Raw genomic sequence first — 15,603 nt, 5'->3', positions numbered from 1 at the left:
TACCTTTGATTGTTATGTAGCAATAACAATCTCAAATCCTCATTGTAATGACTTTAGAAAGCTTAGAGTCACAATTGTCACTCCTTTAATGGCTCACAAACACCAAGAGCAAGACGATGAAGAATAAGGAGAGAGGAGGTTGCCCAAAACGTCCAGAAACCCTAGTGGAACTCTTAGCCACACTTTTGGGGTTTAAGGGTACTATATACATGTAGGCTATAAGGGTTTTCAACTAGGAAACCCTAATTTGACTGCTTAAGCCCTAAGCAGCCCATGGACCCTTTTAGAATATCCCTTGGACGATTTCTAATGGGTCTCCCCAAAGAATTCGTCCAACCTATTATTCCAAGGTAATCCATAGCCCAAATGCAATTATCTTATAATTACAGTTCCAGTCCCTTAAGTTTAATTAATCTCTTTTAGCCACAAAATTAATTATCAATTAATTCTTGACTAATATTAATTAAACAATATGATTTCTCCTTTAATATATTATTCTCATAATATATTAATAAATCATAATTAATCTTCTCTCTCCATAATTTATCCTATCAAGTTGCTTTGGTGAAGGCAACCCAAAAGGACCATGCACCATCGGGTCAAGTACATACCAAAATAGTTATGGACTTAGACACTAATCCAACAGTCTCCTACTTGGATAAGTCTAATAACTATTTTGCGTATGACTTCAGATCCTGATCTGCAATCGTAGCTTTCAAAAGCCGCTGTCAACTCTGATCTTATCAGATACGCGTCCTTTAGATAAGGGATCATATATTCCTCCATTCTAGATATCATATAGACTGAGACATAGATTTAAATCATTCTCTCTGTCTATGTGTTGTTTCTCGATTTCCGATTTATGACGACTGACAACAGACTACAATTGAACACATTAAATTAGTCCCGGCTTGTCCAAGCACTTAGTGTCATCACTAAATCATTGAGGGGCCCACAGATATCGCTTTCATCCTACTTTGGACAAACGGAACGGATAAACTTTGATTCAATGCTTGCTTGCACTCACTCACCGAATCACACACAATAATATGTTTTATAACACCAAGTTACTGGTGCGTTTATATATTATCAATGTGTAACCGACTCGCAAGATACAACTCACACATCTCGGTTTCAAGAATATAAGATATTATCGTCTCACCAATCACTCGTGATAAAATCCATTAAGTGATCCAAGTGAGCGTGGGTTAAATCCTAACTCATATTCATAAGCACTCATGAACGTTGCAGCAAATATTTGCTTATGTATAATACACTTTAGACAATCCACACACCAATTCATGACAGTCTTCATTCATACCTACTTCCAACATATGAACGATTGTGGTCCATTCGAATAATTTGATTGTTCTGAACCAATTTAATTATTCAGGAAGTCAAAACATGCAAAGTGAAACACAAGAATAATACTAATCCCATATGGCCCCAAACTCTTGGTATAAATAAAACATTTTATTTAATCACCATATTGATTACTCATTATTTGTTGTTTCGGGTAATCAACTTCTTACTTGAATTATTACTACACTTGTCCCATGTTCTCAGCATGCACACAATGTTTACCTATGGTGCTTACTTTGTGAAATAGATCAAATGAACAGATTTCCAATCATACTCATTTCACAACTCCCAAACCTTATCATAAGTATAAGAATATCAAATTCTTGTTACTTATGCTAGATTCTAACATTTTATGCAATGATTCTTTCGTAAAGTCATAGCTCAAAATCATCAAGACTTGGTTAATCTCTATCAGAAACAATTCTATAGATATGATGTCTCTCACTCAAACTACATTCCTTTGAACATCCTTCTTGCATAATAGTTTCTAATCTAGATATAGATTCTTAATATCTAACTCCCAATATGGAAACATTTACATATTTGCCATATGACAATTCATTCTTAATAGAATCTTATCTATTCATAATAATGTCGATTTGGTCCATCCAATACCATACTTCCAACTACTCACAAGCAACCAATCCTCAGCAAGCTTTGGATTGTCCTTTGATAGTTGTTTAATTATCTTAGTCAAAACCGATTCTTGTCATTTTCCCTCTTAATGTGCTAGACATTTGGAAAATTTTAGAATGGTCAAATATTATAGCACTTGCAATTGATCCTTTACCCAAAGTGTATGGGACACGATGCATAATGTCTTACATAAAGATATGATACTTTATCAATCTTTTTCCATAATATTTTATGTGTCACGTTCTCACAATTCGAACTATGAAGAGGGATGCCATAATCATAATCGAAAATTTGAGAACACACTATGTATCCTTGACTAAATTTATTAACATTCCACAACCTAAGCCTTTTAGATTTGAAATGAAGCATAATATTCTCTCCCTTAATTATAGCAAAACAACTTTTCAACCCTTACGACTTTGCAAAGTATAACTCTTGTTTTCTATAATTAATATTGCTAACTTGCAATACTTGCCTTAATAATCATACAAGCACAACATTTATGCTCCCCCTATCATGATGATTATTATCATATAAGCAAAACACTTATGCTCCCACTAGCTTTGACATGTATTTAGAAACCAACTTAACTTCCAAAAAACAATACCTATTGAATTTCTATATTTCTAATACCTTATACACCTTTGTCTTAGATAGCTCATATGTGTGTCTAAATAATTCTGACTAATTGCCAAATCGCACAAATCGAATCATGGAAAGGGATACCGTAACCATAATCGAATTCGAGAATACAATTTTCACAATCAATATCTTCTTAAAATCTCTCTTAGTGAAAGCATTTCCTCACAATCATTTTCATGAAGGAGGGAATCTTACGACACTTAGATTTTAATGGTGTATGTGCTCCTATCCATGCGAATTTGTCAAAACCAAAGTTTGCGACAAACCCAAACTCATATGGACTGAAGCTTCTCAATCTTGATTTCTTGCGTTATGGTAACATGGCTGCCCAACATGTTTTCCAAGTAGTTAAGCAGCTCACCCTTTCCTATCAATGTACTTTACATTAATCAAAGTGCTTGGCTTTTATGCATTCAAATGAGAACTCATAGAACTTACATGCATAATTAACTCAATTGGAACCGCACAGAAACAAGATAGTGTCAACACGATAGTTTGTAAACCTCAACTCGTGTGCTAGTGATGATCGATAAGGTTTATTCTTGATTAGTTCTTGAAACTTTTCGAGACCATTAAGACTCCCACTGACTCCTTGACATATAAGATTCTCTTGTCAATAAACATTTCTCGACAAACAAATATTCAAGAGTTAGTGTAGCTTTTATCAAGACAAAACACTTCACAAAATTGGTCCTAGTTGGTCTTTGTCTTATCCAAGACATCACAACTTTCCACATTTGATGAATGTTATAAGCCTTCTTAAGACTTGTCACTCAATGTCACAATCTTAACTCTAAGACTTGGTTTTGGAACGAAGTATGATTGACTTCTTGATTTAACCATTTCTTCAATTCTTGATTCCTATTCTGAGATATACAATTGCACTAAGACTCACTTAGAGGATCAATTGAGATATGGTTCTTAATCATTAAGACCTATCATAAAACATAATAAAAGGTACTCTCCCTTCTTCTTATAATAGAGAAACTTTTATCTTTCTACCTACTTGATTCTTCTTTATTTGTTCTGCTATTTATTGAAACTCTTTCAATCAACTGAGAATTACACTTAATCTCATAAGTATAATCATATTTACTTAACCTTAGTAAATCATGACGAATATCTTTGTTACTCTTGTGGTGGACTTGATCAACACACAACCTTGTGTACTCGATCTCCTAGTCCTTCACTTGACACTTTGTCAACGAATTAGTCTAATTTCCAAATATGAAATTTCTCATTCATCATGCAACCAAGTTGTATGATTCCAAGTTTCTGTCCAATTGAAACTTGGACGATAAGAAACTTTCCCTATTTGGTAAATTCTTGACATTTCCACAAATAACATAATTAAGAAACAAATCCATTATTGCTAATAACAGAAACATTCAAACATCAATTTTTCATATACGCCATTGCAAGGATAAAAATCAAAAACTATTTTATTGCGGAAAAATTTGTCCTTACAATGCAATTCATTGAAAAACTATGTTAATACATATTTCTTAGCAATCTATTCTAACTCTAAGTAGTAGCTCAAGAATCCAATCTTCAAGCGATGCGATCGAAATCCATTTCTTCATGATTAGATTCTGCTCACTTCTTCCCTTAAGTTTCCTTTCCTTTCTTCGATCCTACAAAACATCAATTGCTATCTTATCACATCATGTATCAAGAATCTAGAATAGGAACTTAAAAGAGTTAGTTAATGGATTTTACCTAAAGCAGAGCCATACGTTTTGACTCTCTCATCTCTTAGATCTCTTAGATAAATAGGGTAACTTCGTCTCCAATGCCCCTTCTCTTGGCAATAAAAGCAAATTGACTCTTTTGGAACAGCGCATGGAACTACTTTAGACTTTGCCTTTCTCTTATGATCAAACCCTTCGATCATGGCATGCCTTTCGTTGCCTATATTCACAGAGGTCTAGAAGGCAGATCCACCAATCAACTTGCTTTTCCAGTGCGCCAAATCATTGCTGATTCAGCAGCGTGAGATCAATGAGGGTTACGTCGTGGTTCATCCTATAGTACTCTCTTACGAACTCACTATATGAGTCAGGAAGTGATTGAAGAACCCAGTCAACAGCTAGCTCTTCACAGACAACAGATCCCAACATTCTTAACCTATCAATGTGTGACTTCGTCTCTAGGATGTGTGCACACACTGACTTTCCTTCTTCATGTTTACTTGCCAAAATGGCTTGAGTGAGTTTGAACTTTTTAATCTTTTGAACTTGTGGGTTAGGGAGAATAATAGGAGGAGGTGGACGAAGTGAAGCATGATCTCGTGTTCCTCGATCGAATCGTGGAATATCATCTTCATGTGAAAAGCTTGTTCCACGGGATTTGGGAAGACCATAGTTGTCATACTTTGACATCTACAAAACGGGAGAAAAATTAAATTCAAGTTAGTTGATTGATTGAGTCCTTAATAAATCACCCAAATTAGATATTAAGGCTAGGACCCAACACAATACTCTACAACCTAGAAAAGGGATGTCGTAATCTAGTTGCAGAATATTTGAAGGTAAGTGAATGATGATTCACTAATTTCCACCATGAAAAACGAAAAAGAAATTTAAGTTTTAAATCTATTGAAAATTCCTAGATCTTTTGAGATTCATTGAACTTTTCAATGGCATGTTTAAATCTCGATATGCCCCACTAGTTTGTGACTGGGATACCGAGGATCACAAAGCGGGTGTGAATAACCATACAGACTTACATGGTGCCCCCACATGTTACAATCACCTATTCGATGTGCCGGTTAACCACACACGCTCCACCGAACTATGACAAACATTGAGTCACCCTTTGCTACCTTTGCTTAGAACCATTTAGTGTGTCGGTTAACCACACACGCTCCACTAACGTCTTCGCAAAGGCACAAAGTGTAATTTCATGGAATTGCATCAATTCACTTTTGCCTAAAGTAACTAAGATTGGGAATTTGTAAAAACATTTAGTTACTTTTGTACTTCATTATACTTATAATGGAAGGTTTCTGTTCTATCATACCCGTTCCGCTAACGACCCTCCACTAGTCAAGAGTGCGGTGGGTAAGAGTGGATACCCATTCAATCGCCATTTTATAGGCAATTTCCTTAAACACCCCTTATAGACCATCTTCGTGAATGAAGCCTACTAACGGTAAGACTGACTTTTACTCATACATATATATTAGACTAGACTTTTAATGTTATATATAGTATAAGGTGTATTTTACACTTTTAAAATACTAGGTGGTCAAATTTAATAATTATACACTTTCATTAATTAATAAAACCATAAGGGTGTGATTTGAACTTTTCAAAACAATACTAGGGTTTTAGAATTTAACATTTCTAAATTAAACTTTTAATCAACTTTTAAATTCCAAAACTTGAGGGCAAGTTTTGAAACATTTCAAAACATTAGGGTTTCAACTATTTAAATTTCAAAACAAAACCTTTAAGTTCAAATTTAAACCATAAAACTTACATGGGCACAAATGAAACTTTTTCACAACACAAGGATCAAATAACAAATAATAGAAATTAAACAATTAATTTTGTCATTATCTATATTTGACCTAATTTCAATTTCTTGCAAGATAAGTTACCTAATTAATACAAATAATCAATCTTTAATCATATAAGGAAGTTATTATCTAATCAATTGGTAATTATCTTGTGTTTTGGCAAGGATAATCTTTTAGAAACATTAAAAATCGTATTTTATAAGTTTAAAACGAATATGGTAATTATCCTTAAGCAAAACAGCAATAAAATCCGAAATTCCCTCTGTCTGACGCTCCGACTCGCCGAGTCACACATTGGAACTTGCCGAGTAGGGCAGACTTGCCGAGTCCATGTAGTGACTCGCCGATTCAGTTCGAACAGAAGGCCAGAATTCAATTTTCAGTTAATAATTCAACATAGCATCACATACAACAGAAACCAATCAAGGCTCTGATAGCACTGATGGGTTTTGGCTATAAGAACATCCCATGTGCTCATCCAAACCCTAATGCTTGGATCTAGGTTTCTCTATTGTACATGCAATGTATCCAAGACTTACAATCTTAGATCTAACATATTATAAACTAAAATTAGGGTTTAGAGAATTACCTTTGATTGTTATGTAGCAATATCAATCTCAAATTGTGACAACCGTCAATTTTCGGTCAAGTCAAAGTTAACTAAAGTCAACAAGTCAAACCGGTCAACTCAACTAAACCTTGTGTACGAGGGCTTACGTTATGTATTTACTAGACAACTCGCTATTCTAACGAGAGATCATAAATAGAAAAGTGCGTAAATCTAGATCTCCTTAACCTAAAACTATGGTACGTGGCGAGCCAAACCGATAAAACAATGTTGCATACTCATCGAGAGTATGCAAGATCCTTAAACAAGGCTTAACGGGGTTTACGGACCTTGCATTGCAAAGCCAGACACTCAAAAAGGTCACAAATGAAACCTCTCTCAATCGTTTTCACTCTATCCCTCTCTATGTGAAATCTCTCCAAATCTCTCTAAGTATGTGAAATCTCTCCCAAATATCTCTTTGTATGAGAAATCTCTCCAAGCATGTCAAATCTCTCCAAGAATGTTAAATCTCTCCCAAATCTCTCTTTGTATGTGAAATCTCTCCAAGCATGTCAAATCTCTCCCAAATCTCTCCAAGAATGTTAAATCTCTCCCAAATCTCTCTTTGTATGTGAAATCTCTCCAAGAATGTCAAATCGCTCCCAAATCTCTCCATGAATGTGAAATCTCTCCCAAATATCTCTTTGTATGTGAAATCTCTCCAAGAATGTCAAATTTCTCCCAAATCTCTCCAAGTATGTGAAATCTCTCCCAAAACTCTCTCAAAAGTTTCCGTAACTTTTTGAAGTCATTCGGGTCATTCCGACCCTTGACCGGGTCAAAAACGGCTTGAAACGGGGTAAAAACGAGTAAAATGGGCTTGAGGACCCGAAACCCCTCTTAACGACCCAAAACCTCTCTTAGGACCCGAAAGTCCTCTTAGGGACCGAAACCAAGAAGACCTGAACCCGAAGGTCCTCTCAGGGCCGAACCTCGCTCAAGGGAACCGAACCCGAAGGGTCCTCTCGGGCCCGAATCTCGCATGCCACACCCGAACCCGAACCTTCGGTCCATTTCGGATTCTGATGCCTTCGGACCGAGCCTTCGCTTCTCGCTTCCTCGCCTCCCTTCGTTTCGGACCTAGCCTCAGGAGGACCGAACCTCCGACCCCTTTCCGAGAAGCCTCGTTGGAAGTGCTTTTCTTCGCGGTTTTCGACTACGACTTCATTTTAGCTTCGTTTTTAATTGTTTTAATGTGGGATTTTTACCCAAAACTTTATTTTAACATATAAGGACCCATAATTATTAAGTTATCACATTTTAAGGATAAAACCTTATCCACAAGAGAGTAGGTGAAGTACAAATATCGCTGTATATTTTCAGTCTTAGTATTTAAGACTACACACCATTCATTACGAGAGTTTTTCTCAAATCAGAAAGGGTTTTACGCCAATTTGAAACCACTTTTATATCTTTAAGTATGACAAATACTTGTTCGATTTCGGTCCTGGTATTTAGGACCACATAACTTATGTAAGGAAAATATTGGATTTTTCTTGGTAACATACATCTCTTTACAAAGATCGATTTTCAAACTCTTACCTTCAAAAGCTTATGAACTCACCAACCTTTGTGTTGACACTTTTCAAAACTACTTGTATTCTCAGGAATTCAGTGAAACAGGAAATCAACCACGTTTTGAGGATGGGACGATAAATCGTCAAACAGTTCATTTTGTATCATAATGTAATTGATTTGAATCATGTAAACATATACTTTGGTGTAACTTTTTTTTTCTATTATATTTATGATGGTTGTGTTTACTTTGAGCACTATTATACTCGTTGTTGTGATACTCTACACGAAGTCCTCCACCCCCGGACGTGTCCGCCATCCTTGGTTTGGGGGTGTGACAGATTGGTATCAGAGCATTGTTTATAGTAAACTCAGTATATCGAACCACATAAGATATACAAACTATAAATGCATTGGGACTAAGGTCTCTGATTAAAGTTTTTAAAACAACTATACTTTTAGAAATAAATAATTTCTTATTAAAAGTATACATGCTTGCATACATACTAAGGTCAGCATCATTCTAGAACAAAACAAAAGTAATGATTGTTGGATATCACAGGTAAGCTCGGGGATGTATGGTCAGTCTTGGGAGTGGCATAGCCTGATCAACTATGCTAGTCCGAGGATTGATTAGCACATGCCCAAGAATGGTTGTGATATGGCAACAAGTCTAAATACTTACCAACACTACCACAATGAGAACATTAGAACAGAACACGAGTTTAAAATACTATAGGAGTATTTTGTGATATCATAAATTATATGAAAACTAAATAGATCCTTAATAATAGGTCTATAGTCCCTAAGTGGAAACCCTAAGATATTATATAACTTAGAAATCATAGACTTAGAATTTGTGGTCATTGCCTTACTTCCTTTTCCTTGTTTGGATCTGGATCTAGGGTAGGATCACTTATTCGAAGGTCTATCATATCTTGTTATATGTAATTAGTATGAACTATGTCATTATAGAAGTAACTAATAAGGATCACCCCCTATAAGTAATTAATTATAGAGTTAGACGCCTAGTAATTATCTCTTCCACTCTTATTCTCGCAAGTACAACATAGCAAGATCCTACTTACCGGACGACCCCTACTTTCCCAATCCGAACCTGAGAAATGGTGAATGGTTATGAGGAGAATCAGAAGCGGAACCGGAGGTAATCAATCCTCCATGCATAGCAAGGGTTTCCGCGAACCGTTTCGACTACATCGAACCTGTGCCCCGTTGGGCAATCGTGATAGAGGGTTGAATGTTGATAGCAATGACAACAACCACCATGTGGAGACCAACGAGGGTGCTATGACCTCAACCACGGGGGACCGACTGATAGAGCCCTCCCGGTGAAGACCCGGCAGATCGTGCACATCGGGGATTAAAGCAGGTAGACTACAACCCGAGTTCGGAAACTGCGCGCTACTACAGACCCTACTGTCTCACGTACCCAAGACTCGGAAAGAGACTACTATTTCAGAGACCAACTCTCTGTTTAGGACCTTATTGCCACTCGGGCAGAGGCAAGAGAGTAACGGGGTAGACACACGGCATTCAAAGAGAGGAGGATTGCAGCCAAGCATCGATTGATAGAACTGCAAGGTGCATCGACTTTGCCTCAGGCATCGCAAGGGACGGATCGTCGTAAGTAGAGTTCATACCGCTCACAAGATGTAACGACCCATCTCCGGTATGATGATTCCATGGTATTTATTTTGAAGTTTGCAAGAGGGACTCGGCGAGTTCATAGCCTGACTCGCCGAGTAGGGACGGGATTTCGAGCACGTGTTAGTCGGTGACTCGGCGAGTCCATATTCGGGACTCGGCGAGTCTGTCTGTCTGGAAGAAACCCTAAATCCCCGGGTTGCCCACTATTTAAGCCACCTTATAGCCCTAATCTCGCCTCCTTCACCCTCAGAGAGCTGTGAGAAAAACCCTAATCCGTTCTTGAGTGATTTAAGTGTTCTTGTGTGAATTTGTGAAGGCTTGAAGAAGGAGAAGAAGAAAGGAGCAAGGAGAAGAGGTGTAGAGCAAAGATTCAAGGGCAAATCAGAGTTCCTTGAGGTATTCTTCGGATTTCCTTCCCTTTTATGCTTTAAAACCCCATTAGAACTCTTCTAGATCTAGTTTGATGCTTTTCTCAAGCCTTATGATGATATGGATGCCCTATTAGGTCGAGATATCCTTAGATCTGTTCATTTAGGAGTTGTAGAGCCCGGATCTATTGTCTTTTGTTGATACCTTGCATGAAAACCCTAGATCTAGCCTTCTCTTTATGATTTTGAGCTATTTTATCTTCATGGATGCATATGGGCACGTAAAGATAGAATCTTTACGTGCTAATCGAGTTAAGGGAGTCCAGATCTATAAGTTTTATGCACTGGATTCAAGCAGAATCGAGTTTTGAGTTGTTGCATGCAAGCGACTCGGCGAGTCTGAAGAACGACTCGGCGAGTCGAGTCGAGAGTCCCCGATTTTCCCTTTTCGAGTGATGGCGAGTAGGACCAGTGAGTGGTAGAGTGGACTCAGCGAGTTTGAGGTTAGACTCAGTAATGGAGGGACTCGGCGAGTTGTTCATACAACTCGGCGAGTCCAAGGCAATCTTTCTAGCTCGAAGAACAACTCGTCGAGTTGTTCATATGACTCGGCGAGTCGGATGCAGATTGCCTAAGTTTTGATTCAAAAGGGAACTCGTCGAGTTGATGCCATACTCGACGAGTAGCAGCGAGTAGGGTCGAGAAGTGAGAATAGGGACTCGGCGAGTTGGCGGCCCAACTCGGCGAGTCAGGTCAACTGTGGGTTGACTTTGACCAGGAGAGTTGACTTTGACCAAGGGTAAAAGAGTCATTTTACCCCAGAGCAGTGTTTAGCATTGATTGAGTGTGTTTATGGACTTGTAGCTGGGGAGATACCGGAGCAGCAGCAGATAGCTTCCAGAGCCATACATACAACAGCCAGTTCACGAGGTGAGTTTCCTTCCAGTAGGATCAGGGTCTAAGGCCACAATGCCGGCCCGTTCAGTTAGTAGTAGTTTCAGGACTCCGGTCCAATGCAGTAGTTAGTATGTTTGACGCCTTCGTGGCTCAGACAGGATGTATGTGTTTATGCTAGTTGGCATGTTATGCTATGTTTAGTCAGTTAGCTTCGGACTTCGGTCCGATGGAGGGGACAAGGTCCCAGTCAATTAGCTTCTGACTTCGGTCCGATGGAGGGGACAAGGTTCCAGTCAGTTAGCTTCGGACTTCGGTCCGATGGAGGGGACAAGGTCCCAGTCAGTCAGCTTCGGACTTCGGTCCGATGGAGGGGACACGGTCCCAGTCAGTCAGCTTCGGACTTCGGTCCGATGGAGGGGGCAAGGCCCCAGTATGTGCTTTATATGTCATTGTATGGTATGCGGTAGTTTGGGGGGAGCTCACTAAGCTTCGTGCTTACAGTTTCAGTTTTGGTTTCAGGTACTTCCGCAAGCAAAGGGAAGAGCTCGGGATGATGGCATCGCACACACCACAGCTTCAGTTTTCATCATGGGAGTTGATTCTGTTCTTGATTTTGATATGATATAGATATGATACAGTTTTCCTCGCAGTGTTTTTACTATGTTTGAGATACATCACGTATGGTTTTATGATATGATACTCAGATTATGGTTTTTTGGTTATATTGAAAAAAATGAAATTTTTGGGTCGTATTTTTGGGTCGTTTCAAGTTGGTATCAGAGCCTTGGTTTGAGGGATTCAGATACACTTCCGGGTGTATCTGAACTCAAACTAAGGGGAAGATAGAAAGATTTTTAAAAGGAAAATGTTTTCTAAAGAATTTTGAAAGCACTTAGAAAGAAAGAAATTTTTAAACGAGATAAGGGTGTGGTGCATGCGATCAGCCGAGCTCAAGTAAGTACTCCCAAATTACCCATACAAGTTATTTGTTCAGTTTCAGTTTCAGTAGAACAGCATGCTAGTATAGGACTAAGGATCTAGGAGGATGCCTTATGTGCCTGCTTTATGTGTTACAGCTTTATGAGTATTGCATGCTAGTATTGAGTAGACAGCAGTAGGATAGCCTGTTTAGGTTATGCCTGATAGTATGAGCTTAGCATTGTATGCTAGTACAGTTTCCCCGTTATGGGGATAGGATTGCTTGAGTGGTTCTTGTGTTCGAATGCTGCTTGCTTCGTGCTTTGTGGGATTCTGAGTGATGGGAGTTAGCCATTAGGTGAACACGTCACACCACATGTGATCAGGGTTGAATAATCCCAGAGTGCTGGAATTGGCCCTATTGCGCAGCTCTTGTTTGAGTCCAACCGTTATAGGGACGATTCTTTTACTTGAAGGATTATCTGAGCCTCGTCACATGTGATGGTGTTTAGGTGGTGGCTAATTAGCATTATAAGGAGGCCTTCAGCAGCTGAGGACTAGTTGAGTTGAGTCTGAGGTTTCCCTAGGGCAAGCCTAGGATGAGAGTAGCAGAGATCAGTAGTAGTAGAAGTGACTTGGTGGAGTCAAGGCAGTTCCTGAAGAAAGTACGGATAGATGTGAAAGGTAGTATGGGCTCGTACTACTGAAAGTAGAGGATCCGTACTCGAATCAAGAAAGGATGAGACAAGACTAGGAAGCTAGTTGTAGTATCAATGATCCCTTGAGATATTTCAGTTTTCTGATGTAGTTGTGATGTGTTTCAGAATGGTGGTTTTGCGTTCGAGACCAGCAGCCGGCAGTGGAGGTGTCGGGGAGGGATCAGGTTCAGGCTCGGGGGACGAGCGCATGGATGAGAAGACCCGAGAGTTTCTTTCTTCGGAGATTCCGCGCATCATTATAGAGCAGACTCCTGTGATCTTCGATTCGATCAAGGAGGGAATTCTAGAGCTGATGGATGAGAGATTGGGCACCTTCCGTGCCGAGGTGGCGGCCATGATGGGGTCGCGCACCCTTACATTCAGGGAGTTCAGGGCATGTGGAGCTCCGGACTATCATGGGGCGCGGGACCCCATAGCGAGTACTAGATGGTTGGCAGATGTGGCCAACGCTTTCCGCACTAGCAGGTGTCCCGAGGGGGACAAGGTCAGATTGGCGTCCTGTCTTCTGAAGGACAGGGCACGGGATTAGTGGGAGGAGGTCGGACATACCATTGGAGATGATGCAGCATTGGACGCCATGACCTGGGCTGACTTCTCTACCAGGTTCAGGGCGGAGTTTGCACCAGTTTTTGAGGTGCAGCAGTTAGCTAAGGAGTTTCAGGACCTCACCCAGACTATAGAGACAGTGGCGGAGATCACCGTCAAGTTCAGGGAGAGGGCTCTTCTCGTTCCTCAGTATGCAGCCGATGAGGAGATGAAGAAGGCCCGTTATCATGAGATGTTGCGGAGCGATATCCGCCAGTTTGTGAGCCGGTCCAGCTGTAAAACGCTGGATGACATGATTGTTAGGGCTCGGGAGAGGGAGATTGATCTCGAGATGGAGAAGAAGAGGAAACCAGAGGCGGTTTCGGGTACAGGCGGTTCGGGCAAAAAGCCCAGGGTTTCAGATCACAGGTCCAGGGGACAGCCGAGCCACGGTCGATGTGGTAGGTGTGGGAAGATGCACGATGGGGTGTGCAAGGCAGGGAGTTCCGGCTGCTACAAGTGCGGTCGGATTGGGCATTTGAGTAGGGATTGTACGGCCCCTGCTACTGCCGTTGCAGCATCAGATCTGATTTGCTTTCAGTGCAATCAGAGGGGACATAAAAAGTCCCAGTGTCCGAGTTTAGCCGCAGCAGGGAAGATGGCTGCACCTGCCCCTGCTACCTTGAGGATTACAGATGGCCGGCAGGGCTGAGTTGATGCGCCAGTGGCGAAGAGTAGGGCGTTTCAGATGACAGCAGAGGAGGCGCGAGCGACTCCTAATGTGGTGACGGGTATGTATCTTCCCTTCATCACTTTATTATTATTGATTGAATATTGCTTATGATTGTATGTTTTATTTAGGGTCGTTCTTTGTGAACGGCATTTCTGCTATGGTACTATTCGATTCGGGGGCTACCCGATCATTCGTATCGCTTGCACTTAGCAAGAGATTTAGTAGAGCTCCAGGGGAGCTGGATTGTCCATTAGAGGTTGAGATAGCAGATGATAGGACCGTGAGGGTCGGCAGAGTGCATAGAGGGTGTTCTCTTCAGTTGTTTGATGAGCAGTTTTCAGTGGACCTGGTTCCTATTCCCCTGCGAGGGAATAAGGTTATTGTGGGCATGGATTGGCTAAGCCCCAATGGGGCGGTGATTGATTGTGAGCTTCAGCTAGTGAGGGTTCGCACTCCCAGTGGGGGAGAGTTAGTGATTCAGGGCGAGAGGCCACAGCGTGGACCGACCTTTTGTTCCGCCGCAAGGGCGAGGCGCTATGTTCAGCAGGGTTGCGCCGGTTATGTAGCTTACGTCTTGGATGCCCGGGTGAAGGGCAAGACGACAGTTGATGATGTTCCTATAGTGCGAGACTACCCGGATGTGTTTCCCGAGGATTTGCCGGGGATACCTCCTGAGAGGCAGGTTGAGTTCAGGATCGACCTGATTCCTGGTGCGGCTCCGATAGCCAAGGCACCGTATCGACTAGCTCCCCCTGAGATGCAGGAGTTGTCTACGCAGCTGCAAGAGCTGCTAGACAAAGGATTCATTCGGCCGAGCAGTTCGCCTTAGGGAGCGCCGATCCTGTTTGTGAGGAAAAAGGATGGGTCGCATCGTATGTGTATAGATTACCGGGAGTTGAATAAGGTAACGGTGAAGAACCGTTACCCACTTCCGAGGATAGATGATTTGTTTGATCAGCTTCAGGGAGCGTCTTGGTTCTCTAAGATCGATCTACGCTCCGGTTATCATCAGATGCGGGTTAGAGATGAGGATGTACAGAAGACTGCTTTCAGGACCAGGTATGGTCATTATGAGTTTGTGGTGATGCCATTATGGTTTTTTGGTTATATTGAAAAAAATGAAATTTTTGGGTCGTTTCACAAGACCTTGTAAATTAGGTTCATGAGTATACGTTGGTGCTACTCTATTCTAGTCGTAAGCACGTCACTGTGATTTAAGCGGTCATACTAAACAAGAGATCTAGTTGCTATCAAAACTTTTCCATGCACAGATGTGAGGTAAACCTACATCTAGGTCAAAAAATTTCACCAAAACCCGAATTACTACAGTCATATTAACAAGATGGGCTTAGGACATACCTAACAGACTTGAAGGTCTATTTAGCCTTAATTATATAACTAAGCATACATCAATTGGTCATAATAAGGACCTAGCTTGGGTCAAGTTACAAGGTTTCACTTGGATACTGAACTACTAAAAATTCATG

The sequence above is a fragment of the Lactuca serriola genome, chromosome 4 (assembly GCF_051521515.1).
Source record: "Lactuca serriola cultivar US96UC23 chromosome 4, Lser_US96UC23_V15, whole genome shotgun sequence".
Taxonomy (NCBI): Eukaryota; Viridiplantae; Streptophyta; class Magnoliopsida; order Asterales; family Asteraceae; genus Lactuca; species Lactuca serriola.
Note: the sequence above shows the minus strand (reverse complement) of the source record.